The sequence below is a fragment of the Apteryx rowi genome, unplaced genomic scaffold (assembly GCF_003343035.1).
Source record: "Apteryx rowi isolate R43461 unplaced genomic scaffold, aptRow1 scaffold_59, whole genome shotgun sequence".
Taxonomy (NCBI): Eukaryota; Metazoa; Chordata; class Aves; order Apterygiformes; family Apterygidae; genus Apteryx; species Apteryx rowi.
In genome coordinates this window covers 1,297,233-1,319,241 of record NW_020450860.1, presented here as the reverse complement: position 1 = coordinate 1,319,241, position 22,009 = coordinate 1,297,233, and the positions used below count along the sequence as shown (strand labels likewise).

The window sequence follows — 22,009 nt, the reverse complement described above, 5'->3', positions numbered from 1 at the left end:
ATTAGTCTACAGTGAAATCTGAAAGTCTGCTGTGTGATGAACCCATGATTAACATTATTGTAAGCCAAGGTATGAGGAATATGACTTCTTGGTTAAACCTCCTGAAATTAAGGAAGCTAAGATCTCATTTCTAAATAATGGAAGAGGGAGGGATGTCAAAGGACTGAGTTTTGTGCCTTGAAAATGAAGATCAGTAGCTGGAGTATTTTTTTCTCCAGGTTGTTCTTCAGCTGTGACTTTAGAGTGGAGAATGTAGTCTGCTCAAATTATGAAAGTAATCTTATAGCCAAGTTCCTTTATCTTCACCTATATGCACACACACACACATACACACACACACAGAAATCAAGCTTGTTTCATTTAGTCAAAAATTCTCTTCTAAGTACTATGCATGAAAAGTCTAATCTACTGTCTCCCAATCCAAATCCTTGCAAGCACAAGTATGCTATAGTTATCAGATGGTGATACAAAGTAGACTTACACTGTGCCTGGTAGGAGATGGAGTCACTGATTCAAAAAAGATGCACGGGTTAAAAATTCTGATTACATTTTTTATTAGGTTCCTTTAGAAGAGAAGTTCTTGTCACGATCAACCATAATATATCCTTTCATACAGGCACGGTGTGTAGGTTGCTCACAGATTTAGGTGCCTTTGAGGATGCCCGATTATGTTGTCCACCCACACTGGCATAGTACTGTTCATTATATTCAATATAGAGTTCTGCAGATGTATCAGATTGTGACAGCTTAATGTCAGATAGTTACATAAAATGTTTAGATTTCCTGTAAAGGAGGAGTAGGATATCACCAAACATTAGGAACTAATTGCTATCCACCAAGTGTTGAATACTCAAGGGTAGCATACTGAATGAAACATGAGGTATATGTTTAGCTAAAACTGGAATTTAGCTGAAATAAACTTGTTACTTGCCTTGAATTGCATTAGAGGTTGGTTGATGCAGCAAAGTTCAGTTAGCAGCATAGATCTCACATCCCACAGTCCCAGAGCTTTCAGACCCATCTGAGAGATTTGGGCTACCAACATGAAATCTGAGATTCAGTCATTCTGCCACTTGATCATTTTGTGTGACAGAATACATGAGCCGAACTGCTATCCCTCTGTGAAAGAGATAATCCAGAGAAGTGGAGACTTTTGGCCTGTGAGATGCTCCCAACACTTGATTTAGGGGGATATCTAGATATGAAGGAAAAGGTAACATCAGATGAAAACAGCCCAGGAAAGGGCAAGGGCTTAAAACTTTGTTTACTCCTGATAGTTTGTGTGCTGTTTCTTCAGACTGGACCTGAATCTAAACATCTGAACCTGAATACTCAGTCTGACACTTCACACTTTAGAAACTTGCATTACCTGGAAACGCGGACACATTTCTACTGCTCTCGCTCTCTAATATGGCACGGTACATATTTCTAACTCAGTTGACATTAGTATGAAATTCTACTTATTTTTCTCTTTCTACTAAAAGTTTATATTTTTCCCAGCTTTCTGCCTCTTTGGTGGAATCTGGCAGAGAGAAGCTCCTTCATTTCTCACAGATTCGTCGTGCAATGCTTGTAATACTGAAGGCTTCAGCAAGCCAGCCAGGTTCTCTCTTTATAGAGCATAAGATATTGTCTTAGTCTATCGTTAAGAGGAGAAAAATATTATTTTGAAAAAGCACACAAAATAACACTCTAGACTCAAGGAAATCCAGGAAAATTAAAGGACAGACAGTAAATATCAAATATGCAATTTGTTTATGCTGGTAGAATTTCAGTTTCTCTGTTCATCAGTTCTTGTATGCTGTTCTTTGGTTTCATGGAGTAGATTGCCAAAATCAGGCATGAGAAAATACACCACATTTTTAACATAGATTCCAATGGCTTTCAGTTGTGAAAATCCAGCTGAAAAGGAAGAAAATGGCATCATTATTCTAAACAGTAAACAACTCTAAGGAGTTATTTTAGAACTCTCTCTTCTAGTGTTATGAGAAAAGCAATTTGGGTAATTCTGACTATTGTTTAAAGTACTATGCTTTACCAAAAATGAATGTTCCTTTTGAACTCCATATTGCACAAAAATACGAACAGAACACTCAGGAGTATATCATTTAGTTGTATTTTTTAATGCAAATGTGCTGTTTTAATGCAGTGTGATTGCTGTCTTAAGTCATTTCCATGTTCTGTGTAGTGTCACCCACTCAGAAAAATTTCTTACAGAACCATTTGCTCTGCACCAAACCAAAACATGGAGAAAACAGCCAGAATTTTAACTCCTATTAAAGAAATTAATTTGCCAAAATGGTGACTCCTTTGTGTAGCACATTTTCTTTATTTCAATATGCAGTGGTCATGCAGAGTTTATTATTATTTATACAAATATGTCAAAATGCTTAATAGCCCAGGTGGTAGGAATACAGAATTGATATTCAATAAACTACAGTTATATTAGCCAGCCTGTTCTTTTTTAGGATTATTTTAACTCACTTTCTTCAGTCATTATTGGCATTGTTTATACATAAATCTATTTAGTTGTCTTTTATGTCTCAAACTCATTTTCGACCATTGCTTTAACTGTCTCTCTTAGCAATTTTGCCATCTGTTTGTTGCTGGTTGATATATCTTTCTTCCTCTCCACTGAGGAAACTGACATTTATGTTCTTAGGGTGCTAACAGCAGAGAGATACTGAACAGCTTGTCTATCCTAATACATGGAGCCAGTCTTGGATTTTGGTAGGCTCTCTGTTGCCACATCCCCTCTTCAAAAGATTAAGACCTCCTTTACAGTTGACTCTGGTTGCTATCCATTTGCCCACAATGAAAACTCCAGAGAAGCCCTGACAATCAGTGTAAACGATGGCAGAGTCCTTGGATGCCTTGTGCATACACCATCAAAGAGATGTCAGTCCTAAGCGCAGTGCTGAAAGAATGGAACTTACGTACTGATGCAGTACATCAGATTGTGAAGAGGGTTAAGAGAATGCCCTGAGCCAGGAGATAGAGACCACGCAAGCACCATGGTAAATGGCAAGCTGATGGCACTAGTGCCCCAGAAGCTCAGGCAGAGCAAAGCTTTTCATACTGCATTTCCCGGAATGCCGGAGATCGGCATTCATCAGCATTTTAGATTTCATCATAGAGCAGGACACTGCAGTTGGGTTGCCACAGGCACATTCCTCTCACTCCTTGAGCTAGAAAATTTATTTGAAATTTAGTAGTCTGCCTAGGTCAATGTAAATCCTTCCCTTCCAGGACAAAAGAATCCAACGAAACTGAATAGCCTTTCTTTCAGGTTGTCTTCTTTTGACATAAAGGTGAAGGAGGGTTTTCTCCTTCTCCATCAGGAAATTCTAACCTGGAGTCCTCTAACAACTCCAGGTATTAAGCTAGGGTCTGCAGCTATAACCATTATTATGTTACCTAAACTGCCTTTTTCCTGCTAGTGTTTTCTGAACTGGCTTTGCTATTGGCATAAAAATAACAGAGGTAGGAGGACATGCATTTTTGTCCTTTTTCCCTGCCAATTCCTCCTTTTCTGTTAGTCTCTGTTATACTTAGATCAAAACTCTGAATTTTAATTTCTTTATTCTCTTTACAAGTATGCAGTATTTCCTGCTATTCCTTTCCTGGGAGAATTATGTCTCACCTAACTGAAGAGCATTAGCAATACTTTGATGACCTTAACTTTTGCTTCTCTCATTCTGAACACTTCACCTTTGTGCTGGGCAAAGGAATACACGCTATAGAGACAGTCTGTCAGGAGTGGCACCATATAATTGCATTGTCTGTGACTTTCATTGGCCACCTGAGTTGCAGTTTGAGTATCTTCTGTTTAAATGGACAATGCTAATAGCATAACAAATAATGGCAAGATGAGAGGACAGAGCGTATTATAACTCAGGACAATAGTGAGAATGAAACACTATCTGATAGTTGTTTGGTGGGCTGTGTGACTTATGTAGCTGTTTCCAATCCATTTTCTAGTATTCAGATAGGCTAGTATTAAATGGGAAAGGCCCAAAACTGAATGCACATCCAGTGTGAGCTCTGCTGTCAGAGACAGCAGTCCATGTTTAGAGCAAATTACTCTAAAATCTAGAGCTGTTTCCAGTTCTGCTACTGTCTTACTGCATGAACTGAAATGAGTCATTTCCATGTGCTACATCTGAGTCCCTCTCTAAACAGAGATAAGGTTATTTCCCCATCTCTTGAGGCATTCATTTCCAAGCTGCAGAGTATCAGGAAACAATGAGGAAGGTTGCATAAGGCACTGCCCTATGCTGTGTTTCTTCAGTTGTGAACACAACATCTTGGTTTTGGTGGCTGCCAATCTGATGTTATTCACCACTAAAAATAAATGGGAATATCTTTTCTATCCTGTATTTTGATTTATTTTACCATTAGCCAGTGTCCTCTGCACTTGGAGACAAAAGCTATTAAGCTATTAAATAGGAGAGGACACTCTAGCAATGATTTACTTGGCTGTGTGACATTCATAGCAGAGTCTAACCACTTAAAAAGACTACCTGTTATGAGAAAAATACATTGTATTACTGTTGAATTTGTCTCACTCTCACCTGTGTAGAGCTTGATTTTAAACCGATGGCAGATGAAACTGTACAGACCCTGAGACTGAGGATATAATATCCTGCAGTAATGTTTGATTAGAACTGCATCCCTGTATTTGGACCTGAAGATGAGTTATCCAGCTACACTTTCAAATACCACAAGACTCACCAGCATGTCTAGGAGCAAAAATAATGCTATTCTACTCCTTCAGTGTTATGAAGATGAGATGGAAGAAGGCCAGTTCTGATGAGCTGTCAGATGCAGCAATTAGTGATGCAGCAACAAGGCTGCTATCTTGTTGGTTAAAGCCTGAGAAAAAACCTCCGATTTTGTTACAAGTCTAAATCCAGATTATTCAAAGGAGTTGGTATTACTTAGTGCAATATGTGACAGGACCTCAAATGTGTTCACTAATCACTGGCTGCAAATACCTTTTATCCTGTTTCTCCATTCTTGCATCCCATTCCAGCCTCCTTTTCCAAGAGTTTCTTGTGCCAGTTTCAGTATGAGAATGGTGAATGAAATACTGGTGTCATTTCTCAGAAAAGAGAGAAAAATGAGTATTAAAACTTATCCTTGAATTTCTCCTGTTATAGGAATGATAAGGGAATGAAATAATAGAGCAAGAATAATTCTTCTGGGCATCCTTGAAACTCTCAATGATACATTTAATTTAGAACCATTAGATTGCCGTTATATGCTAAATACTTTCTGATACTTAAAAGCACAGAGTATTATGCATTAAGACTTAACAATCATCTTACGCAATACGTAATTATCTTCCCCAGTATTTTGATTTTTAATCTCAAATAGTTTCCCAGAATGACATTTCTTTCAGTGTCTCAATAATAACCTTCTAAATTTAGAAAGTTATGCCCAAGATGTAAAATTCTATCTACCTGTATGGGTAACCATTACTGTATATTCATAAACTCTGAGAAGAAAATTTAAACAAGCTTTACTGATCTTTAACTGTCATCCAATGCAATATTTATCTATCACATGGTTATTAAAGTGCTGTAAATACTGAGCTAGAATGCAGCTCTAGGCCATTTGTCTGTGCATGGAGTAAGAAGCCTCTCTAGACCCTTGTGTGAGCTGCCTCGACCTTGGATCTGCATGCACTGACTTACCTGCCACAAAGGGTAGTAGAGTTTTGTGCTGGTCTAAATAACAAGACAGGAGTGGGGAGGGCTCTGTCCCTCTTGATTCGCCACAGCTGCTGCAGTGATGCAATTTTACTATCATCTTTTATTTCTTTTGCCTGTAAGCATTGTCTAAGCTATTGTTAACAACCCACTGAGATTTGACATCAAATAATTGTCTTCATAGATATATACATTTTCAGAAATTCTTCTTTCATCAGTTCAAAATAGAGCAAGTGTTTTCTGGTATATGTATTGCTATAAATAAGCAATTTAGGAGTAACTGAGAATGACCTAGAAATCAAAGGAGCTTTTAGATTGCTGTTTCTCAGAGAGCGAACAAAAGTCAACCGATACAACCAAAAACACAGTAAAGAGGTTTCAATTGTATTGGTAAAACACCACAAGCCTTCAGGTCAAGTTCTAAGCCAGAACAGTGAAGCTACTCCTGTCACTTAAAATTGTTAGGATGTGAATCACAAGTGCAGAGCAATTTTTTATTAGATTTGTCTTTGTGAATGTCCTCACCCTGTGAAAAACATCAATGCACAATTCTGTGACAGAATGTCAGCATAGATATGTTGGAGGAGAGCAAATGTAATGGTGCCAGCGCAGGAGATATTATTTCAGCCCAAAGAAAATTACACATCTTCATTCCGGCTGACAACCTAAACAATGCCATGGTTGAAACATAAATGATACACTGTTTAGCTGGAAAAGCCATTAGACATATGATGGATAGTGGAAGTGAGCTAACTGCCTTCCTGGAACAAATAGTGCTTTGCGTTTTGCATAAGCAAGTTGACAGGTTTTTAAAAATTTACTTCCAGATTCTGCTTTTCAAATAGAAAAAAAATCAATAGCAACAATTGAAAATTGACATATCTACATGCCATGCAGCTTGCTCTTCTTCTCACTGTTATATCTCCAAGATGGGAAACGGACTGACTGATCTTCCAGCACCTCCAATCATTTCTCAGAAGCCTGACATGTCATAAATATTCCAGCACCTTTCTTCCTCCTTGTCCAGATTTTGTCCAAATCTTTGTTCCTCCGAATCATTTAGGCATGTTATGAAGGTGTTTAGCAAAAACTTTAGAAAACCAAAGTATACTTTATGTTTTATCGGGAGTGAAATAAAACAGTTACAGTATGCAGTCGACTAGGCCAGTCTCATGTTGTTCTCATATTGATTCTACTTTGCTGTCATTTTATTTTAAATTAGAGTCTTAGAAAATAGAGTTGGAAGGACCTTCAGCGGGTCTTCCAGTCCATCCTTTGCCCAAAGGCAAAATCAACTCTACCTAAACCAATTCTGGCAGATATTTGCCAAAGTGTTCTTTAGGACCTGCCTTGATGGCAATTCCATGTGCTCCCTAGACCACTTATTCCAGTGTTATTTGTCCTTAAAATTAGAAGTTGTTGCCTAATGTCTAATACAAATCTCATTTGCACAGTTTAAGCATATTACCTTTTGTCCAACTGCACAAAGGAGGAAAGCAGTGAGGGTCAAACCAGGAAAGTACAGAAAGAAACTGCGTGAGACTGTCAGTCCACAGAGGCTTATGACATCGTATCAGAGACAAACTGATGTAAAAGGAACCAGTTCTTCCAAAGGCCTCCCAGTGTAGCCCTCTTCCTTACCCTCACAGCACACCACCGGGATGTGTAGCAGCCAGGTTAGACATGCAAGGGGAGTCAGGTGAAGCTTTAGCACACAGTACTATGTGGCAGCACTGTGCTGCTGAGCCTCTCACACGGGCATGGGCACTCCGGCACCATGACACAGCATGTCCTGCTTCTTATGTCAAAGCAGCAAAAACTTGTACTCAGTAGCAGACTGTGGAGCAAAGGATCAGTGTTCTCAGTGCTACTGAAAATAAAATACTCAAGCAGAGGATGATAGGTCAAGAATCTGACACGTTGAACCACATTTCATACTAAATTTTTTTCTTTATTAAAAGCAATTTCAAGTTACAAACCAGTGCATACTAGGTGAAACTCATTTGCCTGTTTTTAATGCTAATATTTCTCCCATAAAGCCAAGGACCTGAAGGCTATCTGTCTAATTTCAGGTAGGCTGGCTGTAGCTACAGTACAGAAATACAGAAATATTCATCTTCTACTAATTATTGTGTGGGAGTCATTCACAGAATGAAAGAACCTTTTATTGTACAAACCAGCCCTAAAACATTGTTCCATTATATTTTTTTACTTCTCTGTCATTGGTACGGGTTAGTATTTTACTATATTAGCAATAATCAAAAATCTTTACTTGAACGATACAGAGAAAGGCATTCAAAAGTGAAACTAGGATTCGTTGAGCAGGCAAGTTACTGATTCAAACACATTTGTTGAAAAAAAGTCCCTCTTCAGTAAGAGAGGAAAGTTAAGTCTCCCATTCCTCAGGATGGTGCATTTCTTTTGACTGTGATCAAAATCCATCCTTCACAACTATGAAACTTATCCAACTCGCACTGTTGTGACTCAAAAGACTCCTGCTGATATTGCCTGTGAGCTGTGATCAGGTCACAAACAAAACGAGGAAGAGGTTTAATACACCAGCCAGCATATGCCAAGCAGTACTATTCCAACCTGTAGTGCTGTAGATTTGTGATCTTACGAAATGGAGTTTACCTAGTGCTGTGTTCACAGCAAAGTGCTGCTAAAGGGCAAATTTTTTAATTGCCCCTTCCACAGATGGTGGGACTTGGTTTGGTGGGTTTGTTCTGGGTTTTTGAAGGAGAGGTAATCTAAAACCTTTACTGTCCACATGGATACCCATTAGAGATGGGAATTTCCACTTTTCTTGATTCCACATTCCATTTGAAGGTACTGAGCAACAGTTTCAAACATTTGAATAGGCATCTACATCTCTCTTTAGAATTCTAAAACCAGGTCAGAAGCACCAGCACATCTGAAAATAAAAGCATACAACTAAAAGGAATTTCCTGAAAAGCTGAGACCAATTTCTTAATACATAAGTTGATCAAAGTCCATCTTAAAGAAATAAAGATACTGATTGAGAAATCTAGACACCCATGCCTGTATGGTCAGCTAACGGGCTCAAAATTATAACTTGAAACTTTGTCGCACATTTTAAAAAGGGAAAAGGGGTTCTGAATATAAGTATCAGAGGAAAAATGAAGCAGAAGGATGGCAGAAGGGTAAAAAGAAAGAAAAAAAAAAGAGGATACACTACAAAAAGGACTAATGATGAAGAAGAGCATGTTTCCTTCTGCTTAACAGGAGGGCTGATCTTGGAAACCCTTACAGGGGACCAAGTAAGTTCTTATGTGGTGAGTAGTGCCACTCCACTGAGGCCTAGAGTTGAATCACAGGAGGCTTGAACACTGTAATTGTCTTCAGAGTGATAATTGTACATTAAAAGTAATTATTTAGATGAATGTTTATTTCTACATGCCACAAAAGAGAACCACCATTAGATAAGCAGAGGTTAACAAATTTGATATCAATGGAAAAATCCAGCTTTCTGTGGATAGTGCAGCTCTGTATCCATGGGTAGTATTCTTCGTGAACGAGGATGTTTGGCCTCATCATCTGCTGGAGTTACAGGACTCGGGTTGTAATGAACTTCAGCTAAGGAAAATAATTAGGGAAAGTTTTCAGTGATTATAATTTGGTTTTACTTACTTGGAAAGAAACCTGTCTTTGCACAACTCAGACCATCTCAGTGAATACAGCTATGCTTTATCTTCCTTGCAGAAATAATAAAAATCAGCATGTTTCCAAAAACAACTAGGAACTTTGGATGCTCAGGTCAGAATTCCTACAAAGGAATCCCTTTTTCAGAATATGGGCCTGCAACAGTTTTTCCATCTTGGAAGGCAAAATTTCCTGCTGGAATTATTCTGGAATAAATACGCTCACAGCTGGTCCCATTCAGTTTTTTATAACCACCAATATCTTTTCTCTTTTGGGAATGCAGGAGAGAGAATGCACTGTAGTGCTCCCTAGTTGGAAGTAGGTCCTGTGAGAGTGACAGCCAGCTGGCACAGGGTGGGGTATCTCTTAGATGCCTAATATGAAAGTTAAGCAGAGATTTCCCTTCCTTCTGGAAAAAGCCATACTGGTATCTTAAGGGCTTTCTTATTTTCTTCAGTACAGCAAAAGCCATCTGTAACACGGACATTAACCCCCAGCTGAAGCCTGGCATGGAAAAAGTGGTAAAAGGTTTCCAACTTATTTCTATTGTTTGGAATTTGACAGTCACCATATGGAACCTATTGCATTTTACTCTATCCAGTGCACACTATTTTTCTTACCCATTCTAAAATTCCTGTCCAGAGAAGTCCCGGGGAGGAGGTCTGAACCATTGGAAGTTGAGCTTGTTCCATTAGAATTTAGGTACTTCAAAGGCTGGGATGGTAATCTACGGTCTAAATGCCTTGGTGTAGATCTAACTGTTGCACCTGATGCACTCCAATCTGAAATCAGAGAGTGGGAGGCTTAGAAACAGAACTCTGTACAGGAAATTCTTCTTGGTGTGTCAGGAAGAATTCACATTTCAATCTAGTAGAGACCAGGGAGGAGAAAGTTTTGCGCTTGCTTCTTGTGCCATCATTGTACCTGCCCTGAAGCAGTGGGTCTCTGCACAGCATACTGCCCAGGTGAACCTTAGCACAATTCCTGCTGTTAATTTTTACACTAGCTCTGTCACACTTGTGCAGGTGGGCTGGATTACTAGCAATTCTGTCCTCTCTTTGCCCTTAGGGACCAAGTCCAGTAATATTGTTTTCTATAAGGTCACACCAAAGAAGACAGGAGGTACAGAAGGGAGAGGAATCTCAGCCTTTCCCTTTTTGCATCATATGGCATAGAGCTGGCTAATGCCCAGGGGAGAATACTCTGTGTGCTACTTAGATCACTCTTGTTGAATTCTCCTAGTGCAAATGGAAAACTATGTATTTCTCAGCAGCACACAATGCACAGGATTGCTATGTGTAGCACATATGTGTTAATGCAGAATTTTTAGTCTGGTTTCCTGAAGACTCAGCCAACTGGGCTAGCTTCTCCTTTGTGAGACCCACTTTTTATTTCGACTAATCTTGATAGAGGCATAAAGGTCCTGAATTCATTCAGTTTTTCCACATTTCTGTAAAAAATCAACATTTGATTACAGGAGAGACTCAAATATGGACTTGCTCTTGTGGAAGGCTTCAGTATGAGCTTACCAATTATACCTTTCATTTTCCCTGGCATTGGCCAGTCATCACAGGGATAGCCCAGAATGAGCCACAGCACATGTTGCTTCTTGCTCAGCCAGTAGATAGGAGAATCTTAGAATAATTTAGGTTGGAAGGGTCCTTTGGAAGTCTCTGGTCCAGCCTCCAGCTCAGAGTTTGATCAGGTTGCTCAGGCACTTGTCCAGCTGAGTTTTGACTCTCTCTAAGGAGAAAGGCTCTCTCCACAGCCTCTCTGGGTCCCTGTCACAGTATTTAACTACCGTCATTTGAACATTTTTTTCCTTGTATGTAATGGGAATTTCCCTAGCTGCAACTTATGTCCGCTGCCTCTTGTCTTCTTGCTGTGCACCTCTGAGAAGAGTCTGTCTCTTCTCTATAACCACCCTGTAGGTAGCTGAAGACAACAGTTAAATCCCTCTTAGCCTTCTCTTCCCCAGGCTGAGCAAACCCAGCTCCCTCACACAGAAGAAACAGCTAAAATCATGTCAGAGAGCAGGCACAAGTTTCTAAATCTCAGCTTTATGTATGTCTATTAAGACTGGAAGACCACCAAAAGCGTAACTCACATAAGGGAACACTGAATAGCATATACAGATTTAGAGAGCAGACTGAAATCTCTTTGAGAAATCTACATTTTTTTTAGTGTGCACGGTCATCCCTTCATATCATATAGGCAGTTAATGGAAGAGTATAAAGGCTTAACATTTTTCCAACGCACGGTAGAAACAGTAGAAAAATATTGAGGGGAGCCCCGTACCTTTCCATGTAGAAAGAAAGCAACATCAGTAGCAGGCCAGGACTTATGAGTAAAGCTAAACAAAACCCTGTAATGCTTACCAGAATAATTATTCAGACGAAATCTCCCCCAGCAAAAGTGTAATCGGCACTGCTTCACTACATCTTCCTTCATTAGGCAGTGAAACACAAAGATAAAGAACCCTAAGAAGTAAGAAGAGAAATTCACATGTTTTGAGATTGATTCTCCAAACTGTTGCCCCTTTTCTAAATTCCTTGTATGCCACTCAGTCACCAGTACGTTATGTAGGGGCAGAGAAATGGTCCCTGAGCCAGTATCATGTTGGCCCAGAATTGCACTGAGAGTTATTTGTGCATATGAAAAGGTAATGGAAAGAGCTTTTTCCAGATTTGGTGTAAGAATAATCTGCAAATCACTGTAGATTCTCAGCAATCATTTTTATGCCCAAATGAAAATAATTGTCCCAGCTCCTGGAAAGATGCGTTTATTGGGACCCATGTTTCAAAGGCATGAATTCATGTCTTTAATGGTAATATCTATCACAGCAATGCTAATTAACACCACTGTCATCCCACTTCAATGGAGCTTTCCTACTAAAATAGCTAAACAGTATAATGCAAAAGTTGTATGAGCTCTCCTCTTCCCTAATGCTTAATTACATGGCATTACAAATGTATTTCTATTCCACAGTCCTAGGCTGTTGTATTTATAGCAGTACTCTATTCAGAAATTACCTTGCAAGGTGTTAAAAATGCTGAAGAGATACAAGAAAAATATCCTCACTGCTCCCCAGGCAAAAAACACAAAGCCCCAAGTTAATCCCAGAAGGAACATCAAGCTGAAAGCACTTTTGAGGTCATGGAGAAAACCCCGTTTCCAGAATCTGGATGTCTTTTGTGTCTTTGATTTCATGGAGTGGATTTGGAGAAGAACAGTGATGAACATGACTGTATTTGTCAAAAACATTAAGAAGAAATAGGCCACAACGGAGATGTAAAACACCATGTTCTCTTGAATCCAACAACTGCAAGAAAGGGAAGTTTGCATTTAATAAGGAGCTCTGTGAGCACTGAAACTGTTGAAGCCTGGTTTGCAAAATAACTCTTGTATATCGTTCAGTGATACCTAGTAAGGGACATTCCCTTAATGCCCATTACTTTCCCTCAATAAGGAGATTCAGAGTCTCTCCACTTGGTTGCCTTTTTCATGCATGTTATAGAAATTTAATATCTTCAAGACTTCAGTATTTCTGCTGAATTCAGATGAAATTGGTCATTGTTTCACAAATTAATAACACACACACACACACACACACACAAAGACACACTGCCTTAGGAAAACCAAGTTAAATATGACCTAATTAAGAGCCTAATTAATAATAGATCACAAAGACAGGCACTGGTTAGTTTTTCCTCAGACAGCAATTAGTGAGTTTTGCTGCCTTTTTGCTAGAGAGGGATAACAATTTTCCTTCTGAGGTGTCATGGCTATGTGTTGCCCATCTGATGGTATAGAATTCAAATATTCCAGGTAGTCTTTATTGACAAGGGATCATATTGTGCTAAAGAGCAGAGGAAAAAAAAGTAAATGGAAGCATTCTGTGCTATAAAGCACTTTAAGAAAAGGATGAAAGAACTCATTGTTTTCCCACTGGAAAAGAGAGGAGGTTGAGATGATTAAAATGAAGAATTTAAAATGATGAGAGACTTCTTAATGATTAAAGAGACAGAGGGATGTGGATTGAGGTAAAAAAAAAAACAGAAGCAAATATGCAGAATACTAGAACAATTATTCTGCCTTTAGGTTCTACTGGAAATCTAGAACATAAAGAAGTATACACAAATGTTGCATCATACTGAGTTAATGTCATGTAAAGCAAGAGGGATTTTCCAGAAAGGAAAAGTGGAGCTGGCACACTCAGTGGCAAAGTATGTAGGGACATAACACTGGAAGAACCCCTTTCTGTCCTCAAATCCAGTCTCTGAAGTGAGAGTTTTTCCAAGTGGTAGACATATAGTCCAAAAAGATCCATTGAAGCACTGAAAGGAGAGAGTTAAGATGGGGGAAAAAAGACAAAAGCAAGAGAGAAGTTATTAATTCTAGTTATTTCTTCTATCTTTAAGATACTACAGTGACCATCAAAAAGCTTAAAATATTATACTTACAAAGAGCTGAATGGATTGTTCTTAGAAAGTGATCCATTGCCATAGAAGTCTTTATTTATAATGAGTACAACAGTAATTACAATAGCTGGTATTCCTAACATGGAAGGGATGAGAAAGGGAGATATTTAGATTAAAAAGATAAAATGGAGAATATGAAATGCTGTCAGATCTCTAATAAATAATTACAGCAGTCACATACATTTGGGGATCAAACTCTACCCTTAAAGCTTCCTCTGAAATGAATGTAATTAAATGTGTGGCATAGCAGGATTAATCTCCTTATTTATGTAAATTACAGATGAGTAGGCATAAAAATATCTGTGTTTGCAAAACGTCTGTGAGTGTTCAAACATCTCCAGAAGGGCTCCAATCTGGTAAAATAAACCCAACTGATTATTAGGAAAAGCAGGGTGGCAAAAGATAAGCAGATTGCAGCATTAAGCATTTTCCATTAAGATCTGATAGAGACAGACATTTTCCAGCCAGTGTTTGATTAGCCTCCCCTTCCACTCAGTTCCTGTTTGCCATATATCTTTCAGTTTTGGCTTTTCTGTTTAGAATGACTGCCACCAACAATGCCGTTGCAGATGGCTGCACCTGAAAGCAATTATGTGCAACATTAAATCTAAGAAGAGAGATCATTTGCTGTACACTATTTGAAAACAAGCAAACAAAAATTTTAAAACACCTAATGGCTACCAAAACAATACAGGCCAAATTCTGCTCTGGGTCACTGCCTCTGATAACACCTTTTCTAACAGCTGAGCCGGCATATTGGGTCCTTTTTGCTATGTTTCCCCCTAATAAGTCTCTGATGCCCAGTGCTCAGAGGAAAGGTGAATGGGGTCTGCTGCCAGTGAAGTCCCTAGACAAGCTATGAATGAAAGCCAAATTCCCCCCTGCAGTGAAATTATGCATAGTATGGCAGCTAAGGACATTGAGCCTGGAGAGGGAGATCAGAATTCCCTCTGAGCATCAGCAATATACGGGTAAAGGCTGTGGTCAGAGCTTCGTGCTCTCTCATGCTCACCTGTTCATGAAAACTACCATGATAAATTGTTCCTGTGAAGCCCAGGACAGGTAGAGAAAACTGTTCCTTAACCCACTTTTCCTTGCACATAACTCTCCAGGGAGCAGCATGCACTTTCTGCTAATGTCTCCCTAGGCAGAAGAAGCTTAAGCTGGACCTGCTTGAGGGAAGAATCCATCCTTAAGGCTTGCAGTATGCACTATGTTTCCGCAGGCTCAGTGTCCTAGCTCACTTTTGCTGATATGACCCTATTTTAGAGAAGGTGATGAGCACAGAAGTCAAGAAGAAAATCCACTTACTTACCCCACCCAGCAATGCAGAATTTTAGGATGTACTTTGGGATGTAAACATTGAAAACTTTGACAAGAGCCAAGTACATGTGAACAGACTCCAGGCACATCCATGTGAAAGCTGCAAGCAGGAAGTAGTGAAGGAGCACAGCCATGGTGATACAGAGACCAGGCTTGTTGAATGAAGACAGCCAGGAATTGACCAGGAAGACCAAGTTCACCATCAGCAACGCAGCACAAAGATTTAGCAGAATTTTTGAAGGGTTGTCTCTCCGCAGCTTTCTAAAAAAACATGGAAAGCAACAAGGTTGTCATTGAATAAGTTGTACTGGGTACATTCCCTCACACAAGACAAGATGAATGTGTACTCAGCACATTTTAAATGGGCTTCCTGTAGTGTAAGCTGTGTCTACATTAGTGTTTTAGATCAAATCACTAGTGTGTTTTTGAAGCAAATCTTCTATCCTGAAAAAGCGGACCTTGCATATGACCTGGAAGAACTGCTAGGTTTTTCACGCTTGGCGGAGGAGACAGACTTAGCGTCGTCTTTTCACTACTCCTTTAAATATTATTTGTTATTGCAATATTATTGTATTATGCAAACACCTACAGTTACCTAAGACTAGGGCCCCGTTGTGCCTGGAACTATTGGTACATACAGTATGGAACAAAACCTATCCAAAAGGATGAAACACAAGAAAGACCAAGAGCAACAGAACAGGAATAAAAGTATCCTTATTTTACTGTTCATTTCATCCTGCCTACAGGGAATATTCCAGACTCCTGACATGATATCTTACCCATATCCCATATCCACAGGTAAGTTTACGAAATGACAGAAATTTAGGAACATAGAAATTGCTGAACAGTTCTGACCAGTGCATGTCTTAAAGCGTGAGGATATGACTCTCTCTTATTTTCCTATAGTCACAGGTAAAAATAAAGCAACATTTTTACTTTCACATATCACTATTACTTTCTATATATCACAGCACCAAGTATTACTGAACATTCTGATAGGTACTGCAAATTCATTACCGCTAAAACATTAAAAACAATACAAGAAAGAGTATCAGACTTACTCAAGGGCTAGATACGTCACCAGTGTGATACCCAAAAAAAGAGAAGAAGCACCACATCCTGCATAGCTTATCAGAGTTAATACATAATCATTCGTGGTATCTATCTCTGTCCGGGACAAGTCCTAGGTTACGAAATAAAGAATCACAATTTTTAGCCATAACAGATGAAGAAAATTGTTTTCCATATTTTCACATTGGCAAACAAATCAATTTCCGTTCTGCTTATGGTTAGTTTTGGAGGGTTTCTGTTAATATTTTCATATGCTTCTTACTATATAGTCCTATAGAATATCCAAACTAGTAAAAATATGCAGTATTTAAAATACCCAGTACTTAGTTGTGAAGTTAGAAAAGCTGCACTCCAGAAATCACAAACTCAGGATTCCAGTATCTAACCAAAATTATTCAAATGGGAATTTGCTTTGCAGGAGTTTGTTTCAATGGCAGTTGCCAAGCTTGAGGACTGCACAAACTTTTTAAATGTCTTGGAGCGTGGGAAGATTCTCCAAGTCAGAAATCCAGAAAGTGTCACCCTGCAAAAACCATCAGATAGGCTGGGCCCTGCTTCTCCACAGTTGTTCCCAAGAATGTTATTGATACAATTTTTTTGTTTCCTGACACAGTTTCTCTCCTATTTTGTGAGACTTTGAACCTCAAACTAGAAGCCTTCCTCTTTGTTATACAGTAGACATTGTGCTGTTTAATATTTGTAAATATGCTTATTACTGAAGCGATGGTATAAAAGAAATGTGATCTTAAGCTCAGACCGAATTCTATTTGCTTGAATTGAAAATTTAGTAAGTTGTTTAAAACCTGTAACATCTCAATTCTTTCCTGTAGAAGTCACATTTTTACTACCAGAGAAGGCTTTTGTGCCTCTCTTTGAGCAGAGTAATGCTGACCTCTAGGGGAAGCTGGGCATATGTCTCAAGGCAAAGGGACTGCCTTATCCCCCATATACATTGTATACTACTGGGATTAGGCAATTTTCAACTATCTGCTCCTCAGTTTACTTTGAATTTACCTGTCACTTTGCTTTTGTTGCAACCCATTCCCAAGCAGTTCCAAGCAGTTCTCTGCACTCTCTTTTTTTGACATAAACTTTTAGAGTCAGGTTTCTGTGTATTAAAATACTTGCTGCTTTTCTTTTAAAAGTCCATTTCTGATGGAGTGTTGATAAAACTTTCAGAGAGATGTAATATCAGTAGTTGGTACTGGCAGGTAATTAAATGTATCAGAGTATTTCCAATACAGCAAATAACATGTTAATGTTGATTAAGTTATATTGCAAAGAGGTACAAACTATATCTGTAAAATGAATTTGCATTAAAGCCAGTGACATTTAGAGGACTTTATACCTTTAAAATTATTATAACTGCTTTGCTTGTTGTTACTGTTTTTAACAAAATCACAGATATCTAACAGCATGGATATGAATCTCCCATCTCTCCCCAAAATTAGTGATGACTTTGTCTAGTGCCGAGGGACTTTTTTGAAGATGATTCATGGAGTACTTACCAGTAGGACTCCAAAATGGGTAAGATGGTTACAAAAACAGATTGTGTAATTCATATCTGTATATTTCATTTCACACCCTGATGTATTCCAACCACCCAGTCCATCTGTGTAATATAGAAAAAGGGTTTTTAAGCAGAGTTAGTCATGCTCAGTCATTTATAGTTCTGCAGCATGCAGAAAGTGTGAATACGAGCTCAAGTTAGTACAGATTGCAGGGTCATTTAGCAGCACACAAGTGAGATTTCACATAGGAACACATCTTTCTTAGTTGCCTGAGAACCTCAAAACTTGGATGAAAGCCTTTGGGGGAATGAAGAAATATTTAAAGTGGTTTACATGCCTGCACACAGAAAGCAAGAAGGTAAGCAGAAGTATGCTTGATTACACTGCAGGATGTAGAAACTGCACAGAGGACAAGAAATGTTTACAGCACATAGGACAGGCAGAATCCAACATGGAAGAATCCAGATCTTCCCTAGTGAGATTAAATTTATGACCCTATTTACGTGGCCTGAATGGCATATTCAGAAGCTAAACTGTTTTTTTAAAATAACTTTCTAACACTGATAATTGCAGAGAAAACCTTTCCCACATGAGCCAAGTTAACCTTATACACAGTTGTCTTCGTGTATCTCTTCACTATCTGGGCCCTATTCAAGGCTTTATGACAGCAAAAGTCCTCACTGGCTTCTCTGAAGTAACTGTGAGAAGTCATCTGATGTTTCATTGCTTTTTTCTTAGACTGAATCTTCTGTATTCATGTTGATGCAGCATTATACATAATGCCAGACAAGCATCTCCTTGTAATAATACTGATTACTGAGTACTGATATCAACAGAAATCAGCAAGACAGAACAGCCCAGTCTGAACAGGAGAGACTCAGAGTTTCAAACTATATGTCAAGGAGCCAAAGGCTCTGTGAAGCTGATGACAGAGCAAGTATGGCAGCTCTGTAAATAACACTTACTGTTCTTCAGAAAGTCCCAAAAGACGCAGTACACTGCTCTGTTACCCTGAAAGCAAAGAAAAAGGAGACTGTGACATTTATTCAGTATGGCTGTACACTGTCTGCACTTCAAATCTAATCAGGATTTATAACAAAGGCAGTTGGAGTTAACTTCCTCTGCATTGCTTGACAAGACAGCCCACCAAGGAACCAGGGGAGCCTGACCTCTGCGACTGTTTGCTTGGTGGTGCTGCAGAGGGTCTGTAGGTTACTGAAGATGGAGCAGTGTAGAGGCAGTTGGACACTTGGTCTTTGAGAACCTACTCGAATACCAGCAATCTCATCCACAGCTCTGAAAATTTGCAGAGGGTCCCAATTTTTGCCTACCCCTTCCCAAGGGATATCCTGGGGGCCAGTGATTTTTCCATTTTTACCAGTATTTCTATACTTCATTTATTATCTGTTAATGCAGAAGACCTGACAAGTTGTCCAGCCTAGATTGATTCCTGTATCTGATCTCATTGGCTTCATGTGGTACCTGAGATGTCATACCTAATTATTGTGTAATTCAAAAATTATCACTAGGACTTAGAGCAACAACCTGAGATTTTACACAATTAAAAAAAAAACCTCAACCTTTATTTCAGAATTTCAGTATTTCTGCTAACTACCATTCTGAAACCAAGCAGGGAAGAAATGTAGAAGATAAAGCTTGCCTGTATGTTTCAAACAACAGAATAGATTTAGGGGGTATTCTTTGCAATGTTTGCTATTGGGGATGTTCTAGTTTATTACTCATATTGCTACAGCAAACTTTCCCAAGGCGCAGATTCATTTTCTTTTATTATTTAATGAAGTCTGAGAAGGCAGAGTTTACAGGAAATGACCATAACAGATACGCTGTTAAGACCTGTGATCTGTAGACTGGCGAATATAATTAGGCAGAAAGCCGAAGATGCAGGTTAGGAAGATATCTCATTAAATATTTAATTAGGATGTTTTAAAAGGTTGAGGAATAAATCTGAGAAGTGCCAGATGGTCTGGTGGAGTAAGAATGACGGAAGAGAGAGGACTATCTAGACAAAATTTCAGGGCATGTATCATTTGCTAGCATGGAGTGGAAAGAGCATATTGCTATAAAAGCAGAATTTTCAAGCTCTCATTAACTTGAGATCTAATCAAATTCACCTTATTAAATAATTTTGTTCTGCCCTACGTTTGCAATGTATTTGTGTGGAGACTGCATCATAAACATTTGCCACACAAAAATGTTAAGGCAGAACCCAGTCAACAAGTTGGGCCCATGCCCATTTAAAAATAATTTGAGATAGATTTTAGTCCTGAAACACTGTTTTGAAACAAAACAAAACAAATATAATTTTGAAAACACTTATGCAATGTTTTGAATTTTTCTGAAATTTACTCCTGTTAGAGCAATTGTAAATCATTTCAGTCAAACTCAAACTGCCATTTTCAGCAAATAAACTATTCCTAGAAAAAACTGCCCAGATCATCAAGGAAACAATGAAAATGTCCCCTGTTTTCTAAACATGGCTTTAGACACAAACTTTACGAACTTGCAGGAATTAAACAGACCACAAAGATCTGAGTGGCCTGTCAATCTTTTGGTTCGTATATGTTGGAGAGGTCAGTCAGTAAAATGTCTTAAGCTTATCTGTCCTGTTGCCAGTTTATTTTAAGGCTAAGTGACAACAAGTCCCTGATTAAATGAACATATCCTACCGTATTTTGGTCTATGTGCTGAAGAATAATATTCACAGGCTCACTGAGGTTCTGAATAGATGCATTTTCAATACTGGCACTCACAACATAAGTATTCAACCTCTTCATCTTTAAACTATCATCCTGTAATGGAAAAATACACACATGCAAAATATTCCAAGACATTTAAGTTACCAGCAATCCAGCTCTTTGCTGTTTCATTTTTTAAATTGTATTTCTTGGAAATGGAGATCAGCTAAACACCATGGGATGTCTAGTGTAATTTAGCTATTTGCTACTTCATTAGAAAGTGTAGTTAGCAGCAAATTCATGGACAGTCTTCACATCAGCTAAAGCAGAACTCACTTGCAGGTGCATCAGCTGGATTGTGAAAGCTATATAACCATTTCAGTACATCAAACATGCAGTTGTATCTCATTTAGCTCATAAGACAGTAGATGCAATTGTGAACACATCTTCTGTGTGAAAAAGCGTTGCTCAACATACTATATGTTCATCCGACCATGGAGAAGAAGAAATGTCTCCCTTTTTAAATTACATTAACCCACGCCACAGTAAGAGGCCCTAGCAAATCCTGGAATAGACCTAAATGCTGCATATCAGTGTTGCTAGTATTTTAATGGAGCAGTTAGTCTTGCAATTTGTTTCATGATATTTGACATGTACAATGCATGTTCCTGAAGCAAGAGCTTTCTAACAGAGGAAGATTAGGGTGTGCTATTTTCCTACAGAACAGAAGTAGTGGAATAACACCAGCTACAGAAAATGAAAACAAGTCTTAGGTCTATAGACACCTCTCAGAGCATCACTACTACAGAGAAGGTTTCGCTGCTTGAGTACATTTTCCCTGCAGATTTCTTAGTGCTCCATCAGTCTGATGTTAAATGTGCCCAGAATAGATTAGGCTATTGGGATCTTTCTTATGTACACATTAAGAAGAACAGCTGAACCAATTGCTACTACGTTAGCATTTGTTAAGAATCATAGTTACCGCAAAGAGTGAAGTTGTGCCAAAAAAATTAAACTGGATCTTTGAATGCTTTTCTGGGTCAGAGTGCTCGATCCCTAAGAATTTCTTCAGTGATTTTGGCAAAAACACAGAGGCCAAGGCTGTTTTGAAAGGGTTTTCTTGAATATTGATCTGCAGGAAAGAGATGACAGGCTCAGAACTGTCTTCCTAAGGTTAAATACACAGCAGTACACAACTGCTGCAGGCATTGTCTGTTTTAGTCAATGGTACCTGAGGTAATACTTTGCTCTCACCTTGAGATTCAGGCCCCTCTCATATGAGGTAACACCAAAAGCCAATCCTTCAAATACACTGGGATCTGGACGCATCACCACCAAAGCCAGGGAAGTGGTTACAACTGATGCATTTCTTTCTGTGTAAGTCATCTTATAGCCTGTCTCCTCAGTTGTCTTCAGGATACTTTACCAAGAGTAACAGCAAGAAAAAGATAAATCTCTTGAAATGTTCTCCTAGCTTCATAATGTGCAATCAGGAGAAAATCAGCTAAAATTTTCTGCTCTAATTTATGATCACAAAGAGCATTCACTAG

The 22,009-nt window shown here is 38.7% G+C and overlaps 1 long non-coding RNA gene across 1 annotated transcript; it reads left to right on the top strand.

Annotated features, from left to right (window-relative positions):
* Positions 1-15,137: 15,137 nt before the first annotated feature.
* Positions 15,138-17,611, top strand: LOC112974094. The gene is made up of 2 exons (XR_003256157.1): positions 15,138-15,979; positions 16,671-17,611. It is a non-coding gene; the product is annotated as an uncharacterized LOC112974094 (long non-coding RNA).
* Positions 17,612-22,009: the final 4,398 nt, after the last annotated feature.